This window comes from Tenrec ecaudatus, chromosome 13 (assembly GCF_050624435.1).
Source record: "Tenrec ecaudatus isolate mTenEca1 chromosome 13, mTenEca1.hap1, whole genome shotgun sequence".
Lineage (NCBI taxonomy): Eukaryota > Metazoa > Chordata > Mammalia > Afrosoricida > Tenrecidae > Tenrec > Tenrec ecaudatus.
The window spans coordinates 81,203,559-81,216,287 of record NC_134542.1 but is presented as its reverse complement, the minus strand read 5'-3'; the positions used below and the strand labels follow the sequence as shown (position 1 = coordinate 81,216,287).

General features: G+C 41.8%; 1 protein-coding gene across 8 annotated transcripts in view; it reads left to right on the top strand.

Annotated features, from left to right (window-relative positions):
- The window catches only part of PKP4 (plakophilin 4), a 272,376-nt gene that overhangs the window by 130,210 nt on the left and 129,437 nt on the right, over positions 1–12,729 (top strand). Inside the window, exon 1 of one of the 8 annotated variants that reach the window (XM_075529708.1) lies at positions 2,005–2,125. The exons of the other annotated variants lie outside the window; for them this stretch is intronic. The gene's annotated coding sequence lies outside the window, so the exon portion shown is untranslated. Of the gene's footprint in view, positions 1–2,004; positions 2,126–12,729 lie in introns of those variants that run through there. 8 annotated transcript variants of the gene reach the window in all.

Sequence of the window (12,729 nt, the reverse complement as noted above, 5' to 3'; positions counted from 1 at the left end):
ACAAGCCATTGCTTAGTGATTTCTTTGAACTAGAATCACTTAAGGGTCAATTGAAGACCATTTTCAAATACAACACTGCACTCAGAACTCAACTTTTAAGTTTCATGAAGACGAGGATTTTTTTACATCTGTTTTATTCTTGCATCCCCACCTTGTTAAACATGAGCTGGCTTCAAAGTTTGTGGGAGATGGAAGTAAAGAGAATGGGATTTCTCTTTGTAGCTGCCTTGTAGAGTAGAAACTCGGTGAGTATTTGGTGAAAAGAAATGAAAGTGATAAATGGGCTGCCTGCGAGGAGTAGAGGAGACCCAGGAAGGATGGAGGCTTTTATTCTCTGGGCAGTGGGAAGTTATCAGACTGTTGGGAACAATGGTCGTTTTTAAAGAATGACTCCCACTGCGGTGTGACTGATGCACTGAAGATGCACATGGTGAGCTTGGGGTGTTGTCATAGAGATGGTGGTGGCGTGTGCTCCGTAGATGAGAACCGAGAAGATTTGGGACAGGCGGTGTCACTGGGTGGGTTGGATGGGAAAAGGAAGAAGGGACAGGAGAAATGGCAGAGAGGACTTTGTTTCCTAGCTTGAACGCTAGATGAACGGCAGGGACATCTGCTGAAATGTGAAGAATGCTATCAAGATTTTTCTTTACTTGGCATGTGTAGAATTTTTCCCAGTTGTGTATGTAAATCACAAAGTTCTTTTCTCAACCCTCTCCCCCATTATAAGTCTTTTCAATAATGCCTGTTATTTAACTAAAGTTGTCCGATCACAAGCTAAATCTCCAGTTTTATAGTAAATATCAGACTCTTTTTCTTTAGATTTATTTGTTTTTAAGTTAATATCTATCTAAAAACAAACAGAACAAACCCACTGCCATGTTGGTAAGTTGACTCATAGGGACCGTGTAGGCTAGCGTAGAACTTCTGTCTTATGTTTCTCAGACTGTGGATCTTGACTGCCGCTGACAGCATCCTGTGGGCTTGACCCTCTGGTCATTTGGTTAGCAGCCCACTGAACTCACTTTGCACAGGGTTCCTTAATTTCTAGCTAATGTACTTAAAGTAAATCTCACTAAAATTATTATCCACTGGATATCCTTGTACTTTTTGACTTTCCCTTCGAAGTCATTGCAGTTCATAATGTGTGCAGTTACATCACAATTGCAAGCGTGTGCTTTTGATAATCTGTAGGATGTTTGAGGTACTGTAGGTGTGATTTAAACTTAGAACTTAGTTTGCTGGCTGAGGCTGCCAAATAGAAACAATAGCATTCTGTAAAAGTATGAGATGTTCGTTGGCTCCAAAGCCCCCAAACTTGAAGACATCTCCTGGTTATATTTTGGAGCTAGGCCTCTAAGACTGTGCCATCTATCTCTAAACACCTGCATGCACAAAGAGCACTCCCCGAGGCCTGCTCCTCCTCATTGTCGTCAAGCCAAATCCAATTCACAGCAACCCTGTAGGGCAACCTACCCTGTGAGTAAGCCTGCCACATCGGCGTACACATCCGGAACCCGAGTGCGTACCGTCCCTGCACTGACAGACCGCTCAGCAGCTGTACTTACCATGTCTCAGTCTTTTTCTCCCTGCAACCTACAAGCACTCACCCTTCTTCTAAAAACTCCAAGATTAAATATCTCACACCTCACATTGCTTTTAAATCATTTAACATGTTTAGCTTTCTATCCTGTTAGCTTCCAGTCATCACATTTATCCTTGCTCTATGGGCACCCACTACTCCCATTCCCTGAAAATCTTCCCAAAGCTATCCTTCCTGACTCCTTGCAAACGCTTATTGCTCCCTGCGAAGACTACACCTCCCTGCACTTTCTTTAGGGCCGTCTGGTTCGTCTCTGAGGCTGTGGACTTCCACAGCTCTGGAGAGGCAATATTCTTGCTCCTCAGCCATTACATAGGCCCACCCTGCAGATTCCCGCTCATCCGAGACGTCAGTTCCTGGCTGTATCACCTTCTCGCCTCCTCATTTCTGTCATTTTCCAGCCTTCTAGATATTCACCCTCATTCTCTGAAGACTCATCTCCCAGCTCATGATCACCTTCTTCATTTCACCTCCCGACAGAGGCTCTGTGCTGATCCATCTAGAGCATCCGTCTTTTCTCTGCAGGTCAGTCCCTTAATATCTTCATTTCAAGTAATTTTTCTTCTGGGCCTTGTAGTCTTAGACCACAAATGTCTACCTTTAGCTCACTTCGTGTTGATGAAGTGGTGGTGGTTAGGTGCCATTTCGTCAGTTCCAACTCATAGCGACCTCATGTACAGCAGAATGAAGTGATGCCCCTCTGGTTGTTATGTTTGAGCCATTGTTGCAGCCACCCAGAAATAACTCAACACCTTCTTGTAAAACTTTTCATTGATCCTCTCGCCGTCCATCTGCCGTGGCCAATCCCACTGTTAATGAGATTGTTATATCTAGAAGAAAGGTAAAACGATGGAAGTTTCCATTAATATTATGTGTAACACTGTATTGTTGACATTGTAGTATTTGCTTAAAATTGAGTATTGCCTAGTCTAGTTGTATTAATAGATTCTATGAAAAGCACTGCCTTTCAACTGCAATGTTTTATTAATTACATGTATAGACCAAGGAACTTCCCAAGTATCTAAGAGGCCAGATACAGTGTCAGCAAAAAATGGAAGAAAGGCAACAAGTGGCTGTGTGGTTTTATTTACTGTTCTCTATCTTACCTTCTAGGTTCTGATATCCATTGCAAAGGCTACACAGAACTCACAACAAGATTCATGATTAAAGGGTTTATTAAGGAAGCGAACAAGTTTTAATGCCAGTGAGACTTGCTCAGGGCCAAGTTGCTTATCAGTACATGTTAAAAAGTTCTTTCAGGTTTGATAATAAATTTGGAAATCGGCAAACCATTCCACTGTAAACCTCAACACAAAAGCATACAGCTCCAGCCCTGTGGGTCAGCAAACCCTGCTCCCTGAATGAAGTGCCCAGAGGCACTCCATCCCAGTAAGCCTCAACTTGAAGGCCCTTAGCGCCACTTCTGTGGGTCACCATGCCCAACTTCTTGAATTAAGTGCCTAGAAGCGCCTCATTCCAGCCTCCTTCACGAAAGCTGTACTTGAACCGTGGGTTGGGAAGTCCGACGCTCTGTCCCGTACTCTGTCTCCTGGCTCTGCTGCTGCTCCTTCATGTTATCGTTGTCTTTGGGTCCGGAGATTCACTGCACAGGGACCTCAGGTTCAGAGGACATGCTCCACTACTGGCTCTAGCTGACCATAAGATTCTCCCCCTTCCCCCACATTTATATGCAGCTGGATTGCATTCCAGGGAATCCTGTTCACAGGTACTCACAGGTGAAGCCTATCAGTGTCTTTGCCCACCCTCTTCGCAGACCCATGCAGAAAAAGGTAGTATGATGGTAATTAGAGACTTTGGCTAAAAGGGCCACATTAAAACTTCTCTGCCCCTGCATTGGCCTATACTGATTTATGTAAATTTTAAATGCTTCTAAAGTAATTATAAAGGCTACTCGGTCATTTCTTTTTCCCAGGATCCTGTCTGTAGTGTGTTTGTAATTTGGAGGGAGCTATCCCATGCCCGTACCGCAGGTGTCTACTAAAGGAGTGTAAGTTGATTTTAATAATACAGCAAAACATTTTTAGGAAGGCAAATCTGCAACAGAAACATACCCTGCAGTCTACAACCGAATAGAAATCATTAGGATTAGCCCCACACCACTGGCTGTCTCTATTAGCATAAGTAATTGGGAAGTGGTTGCAGAAAAATAATTCCATGTAAATGCTCCTAGGTCCTGCAGTTTAAACATTTCTAAAACAGTTCATAATGTCACAAATATCATTCACTGCCATGCGTGGACATGTTGGATCACAATGTGAAGACAGATGGTGGTAAGTCACCCTCGTCCAGACTTGCGCTGAGTTGCTTTTCTGGTGAGGGTGAGGGTTTTGTCCTTGCCATCTGTGTTGTCCTCACCTGGTCTCACCTGCCCTTCTGACATCATTTGTAAGCTGGCTGACATTTTGAGCCAGACAATTCACAGGCATCAATGGTTTTCTTCACTGTGGCTTTTTTAAAAAATTTGTTATTTTTATACTGTCCCAACTGAACTAAAAGGCCAAGTCCAATTGTAATCTACTATGAGACTGGAGTGGTTTCATCCATGGTTATTTTGGCCACTGGTGATCTAACCCAAAATCCTGAGCCAGTTCTAAAGATTGGGCACTTGTATTCTACCACAACCACAGTAGAAGATGAAACAAGAATTATTAAGTACAACACAGATTCAATATTTACGTGTGATACAGAACAATGCCTTATTTATCACATTACTGCCTTGCAAATATTGAAATAAAGATGTGTCCTTGTTTTCAAAAGAAAAAGGAAATAGGGCTACTTACAATTAAAACCAGCTCAATGTGCCTACACGTGTGAAAAAATATCTGCACACAGGTAGTTTATTTTTTAAAGTTCCTTCGATGCACTAATGGCATACAATTTAGTTCAACAGCTCCGTGTGTTGTAATCAAGAGTGTGAATAGGCAATCAAACCTTTTTGTGAAATTCTGCTCCCCTAAGACTCCACGACAAGCCTGTTGCCATGGTGCTGTCTCACCTGGGACTTGTGTGGCTTCTTTCTCCATCAGCTATATTGACAATGAGCTTAAAACCAGGAATGCTCATAGAAAAGTCAGAATGGGGAAATCCAGAGAGATGAAGAGCCACCCACATTGCCTCATTTCTTCTTTCTTTCTCCTGTGATCCTCAACGCCGTAAGATGCACTGTCTCAGTAAAGCAGAGCCCCAAAACTAAACAAGGTGCTCACCATGCCCTGCTGCTTAGCTGGCACCGTGGGAGTGGAGTGAGTTAGGGCATCCAGGTCTGCTTGGCATGCCGTCATCCGTGGATGGCGTCAAGGAAGGCCTTTGAGTCACAGTTACTGAGTCGGAGGAGGCCATCTCCTCACAGCAAAACAGCAAGCCTGCCACTGAGCTGGTTGATTGATTACCTAGGTTTGTATTGTTTTTAGGAGCTGTTTTGGGTTTTTGCTTTTTTCAAAATCAACTTCTTTGCTACACTTTGGGGGTTGTGGTGTGTGGCTGAAAAGACAGAGTGATTTGGAGCACCAATTCTAGGGCCAGGCCCAACTTCATAACTGTGCTGTTGCATCAGCCAAGTGCTTGGCCACAGGCACGCAGAGTCTCCATCTCCACCATGAGCATGAGGCACACTTCAGGGTGTTCTAGACGTTGCACTGAGGCGTTCAGCACCCAGAGGTCCCTGGCTACGCCTGCTGTTTAGGATGTGCACAGGAAGCATAAACACAGTGTCTGGCTCATCGTGCCAAACTCATTGCCATTGGCTCCTGGTTATCCCAAAGGGCGGGTGAAGTGCCCGGTGGGGCTTCTAAGGTTGCGTCTCTCTCCATAAGCAGACTGCTTCTTTAAACGTAAAGCAGCTGCTTGCTCAAGCACTCCGCTACCAGGGTTCCTTAGTCCATAATGAATGCCTGACTAAATAGTGGCGACTATTATAACCTTATAATTCATTCAGTGGATTTGTGCCAAATATAGATTTGTTTAAAATGGAGGGGGCAGTATGAGGCTAAGTTCAAGTATTGCTAAAAACCATAGACACCTGTAGTAAACAAAAATCACAAAATGTGAAGCTATTGGGTCTTGGCATAGCTCCCATCTAGGTCTCTACACTTCTCAAGTTGCTGTCTCTTGGTCTTTTTCTCACCAATGCAGTTTTTAATTTTCTTAAAACTTTTTCCTGATAAGCCCCTATGAGGCGCTCTGGCAGCATAATGGGTTATGGGTTGGGTTGCTAACCACAAGTTCAGCAGTTCAAAACCACCAGTTCCTCCGAGAGAGGAATTTAAAGTTTTCTATTCCAATAAAAATTTCCAGCCTCCAAGACCCATAGAGCTAGTTCTACTCTCTTCTGTAGGATGATAATGAGTCAAAGTCCACAGTGGCAATGAGTGCGGTTTGGGTGTGGACAAGCCCCTGTACTCACCTGGTCCTTTGAGAAAATCTGTCATCCTTACTCCTTTGGCATCTTCAAAAATAGTTGCCATAACTCTAAGTGTCTTCTTCGATCCCCTTGGAAGGCGTTGTTTTGATTTGATTTTTTTAAAGCCTCCTAACAAGACTAAGACAACGTATGTTACTCAGAGAACATGTCGGCAGCCATCCATTGATAGCAGAGTCATGTTTGAACACATTTTGACTGGGATAGATCCAAACATGTATTAGACCCAACCATGGTTAGTTTTATTTATTCCAACCACCTACCCCCTTTTACAAATTATATAAAGGAGGTTGAGTGGTGAGCCAGAAAATGTTCCTGCTGCTCTGCCCTCAAGTGTCTGTCTGTGCTTGCCTGCTGGGTCTAGGACCATCAACCATCTCAGTGACCTTTGCAGTGGAACAAAGGCTGTCCTGAACAAGGTGCTGTGCATGCTCACTTACTGTGTGTTGCTGAGAAAATGCTACAATTTTCCAAGTCATCTATCAGGGGGCTTCAAAAAGTTCATGAAAATATACTATTCTATTTAAATTTTTAACCCACCATTTTTTACCCACCCTTTCATGTCCTGACATTAATAACACATACTATGAAAAACCCTTGACTTGAATGTAGTACATTTATTTCCAAAGATCAATGCCACAGATGTACTTTTCAAGTGATGGCAGTCCTTGGTTTGAAGTGGTTGACTGACTGGCTCGAGATTGCTATAATTTATGAGGAACAGAGAAACTAGTTTTAGAGTAAATGTAAACGTTCCTTTTTGCATGTGTTCAGGCTTAAATGACCACCCCTCCACCACCCCAAAAGAACCCCATTAGATGGTGGACACATGAGCTGGGGACTCCAACTAGGAGATCAGGGCTAATGGCATCGCTTTCTGTGAGGTCCACAACCACAAAGTTGCTACTTGTAGTTCTGAAGCCAGAATGCGCTCTGGGTGAGACAGGGGATCCAGCTCCAGTGTGCACCTGCGTGGTCAGACGCTTCCTCATAGACCCCAATTCCGGAGAGGCCACTCCCTCGCTTGGAGTCCTAATTTCAGTCGTATCTGATTAATAGAAGAATGCATATCCTATCCACCACCCCTGTCCTGTTCCGTGATCTCTTTAGGCTGCCAGTAAAAGGAGAAGTGAGGTGATCCTGCAGGCTCACCTGAGCTCCTCAGCTTGTTAAGATGCCTTGATTTTTAACAGCTGCTAGTTTTGAACGACTGACCTTGCCTTTCGGAGCCCAATGCGGAAGCGCTATGGCCCCAGGGCTCCTTAAAGTTCTGTCAGAGGCCAAGGCTGTTGACTGGCTGCCCTTTCCCAGAGAAGCTTGCTGACTTCTGCTGCGGGGCACTGCTCGCGCCCTGCGCTCCCTCGCAGGGAGGCAGAGCTGCCCAAACCGTGTGCTCGTCAGCACCAGGCAGCCTTTCGTGTTCACCAGCTTTGTAGCTACCGAGTTTTATTTGGAATCCCACAATGGGAATTACTTTTGAGATTTCCCCTTCAATGTTTGACTTCAATTCTTCCCTGTTTGGAGGAGCGCCGCCTGTCGGAATGAGATCACACTGCTCCAGTAGCCCGTGCACAGGCCCGATGACGCCACTCGCCGCCTTCTGGCACCTCTCTCTGCCGACCACAGGGTAGGCACTCAAAGGTTAAGCCTCAGCCTTCTACATGGCAGCCAGGAGAAGCCCTGGTTGTATGGTGGTTATGCAATAGGCTGTAATCCTCAAGGTCAGCACTTCAAAACTGCCAGCTGCTCCATGGGAGAAAGACAGGGCCGCCCACTCTTGTAAAGAGTTACATACAGCCTTGGGAGCTGACAGGGCAGCTCTCCCCTCCTATAGGGGAGCTATGAGCCAGCATCCCCTCGCAGGGCCTGAGTGAGACGATGGTAGATGATGTTCTTGTTAAGTAAGACCCTCTCACGCCATCATAATAATGGCTGGAGGAGACACCAGTGTGTATGAGCATCATGATCTATCTTGTTGCGGAGTTTGGTTTAACTACAAGTGTAGACTGCAGCTTAAATACAAGTATAGAATGTTGGTGTTTTTAAATAAAAAATATTTATCTTATTAGCACTTACAGTAAGATATCACTTTAACATTGAAAACCTAGTAAAAATTAGCAATAGCATGATTCTCCTTTCAAATGACTAATATTTTAGTTTATCAAATATAAAACTAATTATTTGATAACATAGTATCTAATTGACTCCTAACGTAATTTAAAATTGGATATTGGGTGCTCTGCCATGTTTTCTTTTCAAAGATGTATCTTGATATCAGAATTTTTAAGATAATTATGTAGATTTGATTTTATGGTTACAGTGTGCATAAATTCCTTCCTTCCTTAGTTTGTCAGCAGTTTATGGAAGAAATTTAATTAAAACCATAGAGCGAGCACGCTGAGAAGCCTCTTTCTAGAGATATCAATTTTTTATTGAAGAGTTTTGTAGCGCTTCAAGGGAAATATGTACAGTGTAATCAATTAAATTAATCAGTCCAATGTATAGCATATATTTGCAAATATGAATGTTTGTTACTGTGATATTTTATGCCTTTTATTAAAACTAATTCTTAAAGCATTTTCTTTGCTGTCACAAAGCTTGGTTTTACTCAGTTTAGTAACTTATGATGTCATCATCATCACCGCCCTGACCTTCTCCTTGACCAGTGCTTCTCAACCTTCCTAATACTGCGACCCTCTCATACACTTCCTCATGTGGTGGTGACCCCAACCACAACATTATTTTCCTTGCTACTTCATCACTGTAATTTTGCTACTGCTTTGAATCATCATGTAAATATCTGATAGGCAGAATTTATTTTCAATGTTAAGAAGCCAAGGATAATTTGTGAAAGTTTATAATGGAGTCATAATGTTAGTGAAACCATGGGGATAATATGAAAAGTGTTAAAAACACAGGTTTTTTCATTCAAATAACAATCTTTTACAAGTAATCATTTAGTTGGCTACAAACCAAGCTCACGCTCATAGTGTCTGGGGCATAGCAAATAAATGGGCTTGCCAATTCTAGTAACACCCCATTCTCCCACCCACCCTCACGTTAGCCATAAATTACCTGCTGCAAAGAAGAACAGCTTTCAAAGTAAACTTAGACATTTTAACAAGTGTAATAATCAGAAAAAATTATGTGCACAAGAGGTATTTGTTTTCTCTCACTGCAAGTCATTAACCTACTAATCAAAACTTAAATCAATCCTTTTAAAAATCAGCCTCTTATTTCTGCATTCTAGTTATTAGATCTACTGAATAAAAGATTAAATTTAGTCTTTTGTTCATTTTAGCACATGCATGTTTTCGTATTGCTCCTGTTTTCAATAAACAGTCCATGCAGAAGAAGAGGAAGATTGGTTATTTAGTCTCAGTTTTCCATTTTACATATAATAATTTATGTGTGTTATTATCGTCTACTATGCAGTCAATTAAACCCCAAATAAGCATCTAACATTAGGTGATAAGCATCATTTGTCTCTGAAATATTTATACTTTAGAAAACTAGATAAATTGTTAATGTTCAGTCATTATTATAGTTTCTTAATTTTCTAATAGCAGCTAGAAAAGAAGAAAACCATCATGTTTTAAAGGAAATGTCATGCTTTTGACATTCATTCTACCAAATAAATACCTGCTTGGCAAATGACAGCTGCAAGCAGTAGTCATCATTGATATCGATATCGGCAATTGACACTGGCTTTCAGCCGCCACTTGTTCGTCCCTCAGGGGAAAAGATCACCTGTTGCTATCAAGCTGATTCCAACCCCTTTTGTGTTAATAGCTATTGCAAGCAGTTGCTACACCCAGCGACCTTAATTTTCCATGATAAGACATCAAGCATTATTGTTTTATAGCTTTTCTTTCATATTTATATAAATACAAAGACTTGTACAATTACAAGGAATTTTAAAGATAAACCTCAATTAGTAGAACCTGAATTAATGACAGTTCAATTAATAGAACCTGAAAGTCCACTGTCATTGAGCCATTTCAACTCCTCGAGATCTTACATAGGCTTTCCCAGGCTGTGCGTCTGTTGAGAGCCGCAGCCTCAGGTTCACTCCCTCGAGACTGGCTGGTAGCTTTGAACTGTTGACTTCATGGTGAGCAGCCCAACATTTAGCCCAAATTAATAGACCACTTAACTAGAATATTTACAGCAGGGTAGCTAAAACAAATGGAAAGAGGGAAAGATAATGAGTTTTGAAGCCCATTGTATTTACATAGATATATACAACTGATAGGCATAGTTGTACTTGTTAGGCAAGAAAGTAAAAGGTGATGTTGCTAGTTCAATAACGATTTTTGTAGACTGGTGGGCATATTTTCAAAAATGACATTGCAGGCATGGTAAATCCTTTTTTCCTTGCTAGACAGAGTCAAATGCCTTAGAGACCAGGGAATTAGGCAGGTGGCCACAGGTGAAGGCAATGGGGGAGACTAAGCAAACAGTGACTTAGCAGCTTCAGTGAACTGGATTACAACTGTGGAATCTCTAGACCAGTGATTCTCAACCTGTGGGTCGTGACCCCTTTGGGAGTCGAACGGCCCTTTCACAGGGGTTGCCCAATTCATAATAGTAGCAAAATTACAGTTACGAAGTACCAACAAAAATAATGTTCTGGTTGGGCGTTCACTACATGAGGAGCTGTATTAAAGGGTGGCAGCGTGAGGAAGGCTGAGGACCTCTGCTCTAGACACAAAAAGCTCTCCTTGAAGTGCTTTCATGGAGATCTCCCTGTATTTTGAGGTCTTGTACTTTGTCATACTGTCGTGGCCTGACTATTGGTCTGATGCTGGGATCTCTGCACCTAGCATTTCACATCCCCACAGGACCCCGTGGCGCACAGGTGTCAGTGGCACGTTCCGTCTAGGAGCAGACTAGAAAGAAAGAAGAGGTGGTCCGTGTCTCATAGTTCAGCCACTGAACACCTTATTAATAGAGGCAAAATATTGTCAGCTCTCGTGCCGGGTCTTGAACTCCAGGAGATGGAGGCCACTCACCTGATGACTGGAGAAGAGCTACTCCTCGAAGAGACAGTTGGCCTTGGTGACGTGATAGAGCAGAGCTTTTGGAACCTTCACTTGCTGATGGGGATATGGCTCGGAATGAGAAGCAGTAACTGCAAGCATCAATTAATCAATGTCATATAAATCTAGGAAAACTGAAAGTTGTCAAAGTTAGAATGGAGCACATAAAGATCAGTGTGCTAGCCAGCATGAGCTCAAATGGATTGATCATTTGAATTAGACAATTACATGGTTAGTTATGCCAGGAATGGCAAATTAAAGAGTAATGATATCACATTCATCATCAAAAAGAACGTTTCAAGATCTATTTTGCAGTATAGTGATGTCTGTTTTCGGATAATATCCACAAGGAAGATCATTTAATACAACTATTGTTCAAATTTATATACCAACAACTTAAGCCAGTGATGAAGAAATTGAAGAATTCTACAAAATTCTTCAGGCTGAAAAAGATTGAACATCCATTCAAGATGTATTGATAATTCTTAGTGATTGGAATGTGACAGTGGATACAAAGAGGAAGGGTCATTTCTCAGAAAATGAAGGTGTGGGTGCATTACAGACTTGCAAAACCAATGACTTTTTAATTCAAATACCTTTCTTAAGTCACAATTGTGTGTATACTCATAGATCTTGTCAAATGAAATACTTGGGGAGCAAACTTGCTACCTCTATGAGAAGATACAATGGAAAACTCAATTTTGGAAGAAATCCAAATTGCTCTTAAGTAAGTTCCGTTTGAAGCTGAGAATTTTAAAAACAAATCCAACAGTGCCTAACTATGACCTTAAGTACATCCCACCTAAATTTAGAATCCTTCTCAAGAAAAAGTTTTAAAAATTAAACACTAATGACTAAAGACCAGATAAGTTGTGGGATAATATCAAGAACATGTTTTATGAAGAAAGGACATGTCTTTAAAAAAAAAAAAACCGAAAAGGCGAAAGTGAATGTCAGACAATATCCCAAAACTTGTTCCTGAATATAGAGTAGCTAAAGCAAATGGAATAAATGGTGAAGTAAAAGAATTAAACAGAAGTTTTCCAAAGGTGGTTCTAGAAGACAAAATATAACACGATCAAACGTGCGAAGACTTGGAGTTAGAAACCATTTGGGAGGGTCATGTGTCTCTAGCTGAAGGAACTAGAGAAAACAAAGGCGAACGGGAATTTGCAACTGATGGATTCAGCTCTCAAACGTGGGACATTGCAGGAAGAAGGACATGTACCGGGAGGACTACACAGAGTCGTTGTACTAAAAGAGTGAGCCACATTGAACCATTTGAAGAGGTTGCACATACTCAAAAAACAATGGTATTAAAGGAATAAGTGTAGTTGCACTGAAGACTTGAAAAACATGCTTCCAGGACTTGATGGAATCGTGATTGAAATGCTTCAACAAAACGAGACAGCATTGGAAGGACTTAGTCTGTGACAAAAAAATTGAAAGACAGCTAGCAACCTGGCCAACTAATTGGAAGAGATCATGTTTGTACTCGTTTTAAAGAATGGTGACCCAACAGTATGGAAATTAGTGAATAATATCACTAAAATCACTTGTATAATAAATTTTGCTGAGAAAAATTTAGAAATGATTACAGCAGTCCATTGAGTGCTGCCGGGAGTTTAAGGCAGATTCAGAAGAAGCTG